This window comes from Babylonia areolata, chromosome 19, assembly GCF_041734735.1.
Source record: "Babylonia areolata isolate BAREFJ2019XMU chromosome 19, ASM4173473v1, whole genome shotgun sequence".
Lineage (NCBI taxonomy): Eukaryota > Metazoa > Mollusca > Gastropoda > Neogastropoda > Buccinidae > Babylonia > Babylonia areolata.
In genome coordinates this window covers 42,922,222-42,924,721 of record NC_134894.1, presented here as the reverse complement: position 1 = coordinate 42,924,721, position 2,500 = coordinate 42,922,222, and the positions used below count along the sequence as shown (strand labels likewise).

General features: G+C 43.5%; 1 protein-coding gene across 1 annotated transcript in view; it reads right to left on the bottom strand.

Moving 5' to 3' along the window:
* LOC143294177 (oxysterols receptor LXR-alpha-like) overlaps positions 1 to 2,500 on the bottom strand; it is a 153,386-nt gene that overhangs the window by 17,365 nt on the left and 133,521 nt on the right. The gene's annotated exons all lie outside the window — the stretch shown is intronic.

Sequence of the window (2,500 nt, the reverse complement as noted above, 5' to 3'; positions counted from 1 at the left end):
TTTTTGTTTTTAATTGCAAACAACAGAAACAAGGTCATGACGTCTTCTGAAAAACACATTGCCTGCACTGGGGCAGCTGCAAAGGGGTAACAGGGTTTTCGGAATCCAGATCGAGCATCAACGAAATAAACCGTTGAAAATTCGGAAATACGGCTAAATTCGGGAGACAAACCTATCATTGGTATGACTGTTAAGAGTTTTTTCCCCGACTATGTTTAAGCCAATTTTGGTATTGGTAGACAAAGCATTTCCAGAGAAAATGGCAATGTTTAAGTTTACCACGGACACACACACACACACACACACACACACACACACACACACACACACACACACGCACACGCACACCGGGTTATAACGCAGTCTCACTTTGTTTACACAAGTGAGTCAACAAAAAGGAAACAAACAAAGAAACAAACAAAACACCAACAAAACACGCAATCAAAAACATGACACAAAATCAAAGAAAGAAAACAATGACAACAAAAGAAGTTAATAATAATAATAATAGTATTTATATAGCGCTGAATCTTGTGCAGAGACAAATCTAAGCGCTTTCACACCAGTCATTCACACGCATGCATAACTCTAAAACTGAAGAAACTGAAGACAAGGAAGAGGTAGGGGTGGGAGGCTATCTCGTGAAGAGGTGGGTTTTAAGGCCAGACTTGAAAGAGCTGAGTGCGGAGACCTGACGAAGCGAAAGAGGAAGTTCATTCCAGTTGCAAGGTCCAGAGACAGAGAAAGAACGGCGTCCAACAGTGGAGTGCTTGAATCTGGGTATGCGTAAACAGAGTGGATCCGAAGCCGATCGTAGAGAGCGAGATAGAGTGTAGAGGTGAAGGCAACCACAAAGATAGGAAGGGACAGATTTGTGAATACATTTATTACACAGAGTGCTGATCTTATACTTTATTCTGTGTGAGACAGGGAGCCAATGGAGGTGATGCAAAATAGGAGTGATGTGCTCAGATCTTTTCTTTCTGAGGACGAGTCGGGCAGCAGAGTTTTGTAGGTGCTGAAAGGACTGAATGGATGAAGCAGGCAAACCAGACAATAGGGAGTTACAGTAGTCAAGGCGAGAGAGAATGAGAGAAACGACAAGTCTAGATATTGCGTCGGTGGACAGATATTTCCGAATGGAACTGATGCGTCGCAATTGACAGTAGCAGGATTGACATGTCTGACTGACAAGTTGCAACAACAACAGCAGCAAAACACACACACACACACACACACACACACACACACACACACACAACCGAGTGGAAATACATTATGTGCATTACGCAGCTGTCGATTTGAGTTCATTCAAGAAGCTTTCACACAAAGACGAGCAGCATTATTCAGTGCGATCATCAAAGGCCCGTTTGAGACTGTCACAGCTTCGTCACAACAATGACACACAACAAAGGTTTGTGCGTAACAAAGTAATAATGCCGCATCAAGGGATCACATCAATGACGCTACGTCCTTTCATTTCTGTTCCACCTGTCTGTCTGTCTCTCTCAATCAATCAGTCTAAAGACTTCGGATGAGATGGAGAAATCAAATGCACAAAGCCTTTAGTTCAAAACAAAACAAAACAAAAAACGTAGGGGAAAAACAACAACAACAAAACACGCACACACGTGCGAGAGAGAGAGAGAGAGAGAGAGAGAGAGAGAGAGAGAGAGAGACAGAGAGAGACAGACAGACAGACAGAGACAAAGACTGAGTCAGACAGAGAGAGAGAGAGAGAGAGAGAGAGAGAGAGAGAGATTGTCCACAGCCAAGATCCTGTTATGTAAGTGATTTTTTTATACGAGCATATAGTGACGAATGTGTTTTGTGTTTCATAATCACTGTATGTAATACTTCTTATGAAACATTTCCATGTGTGTACTACGTACCTCCACGGAGTCCCCCCCCCCCCCCCGAAAAAACAACAAAAAAACAAAACAAACAAAAAAACCCATCATCATTATATAAATCACACAAAGCGTTATGGTCGTCATGGCAACTACACACTCGTCCCTTTCACACGAACACAGCATTATGGTCGTCATAGCAACAACACACTTGTCCCTTATACACAAAAACACAACATTATGGTCGTCATGGCAACAACACAGTCGTCCCTTATACACACAAACACAGCGCTATGGCTGTCATGGCAACAACACACTCTTCCCTTTCACACAAACACAGCGTTATGGCTGTCATGGCAACAACACACTCGTCCCTTTCACACAAACACAGCGCTATGGCTGTCATGGCAACAACACACTCTTCCCTTTCACACAAACACAGCGGTATGGCTGTCATGGCAACAACACACTCTTCCCTTTCACACAAACACAGCGCTATGGCTGTCATGGCAACAACACACTCTTCCCTTTCACACAAACACAGCATTACGGCTGTCATGGCAACAACACACTCTTCCCTTTCACACAAACACAGCGCTATGGCTGTCATGGCAACAACACACTCGTCCCTTTCACACAAACACAGCGCT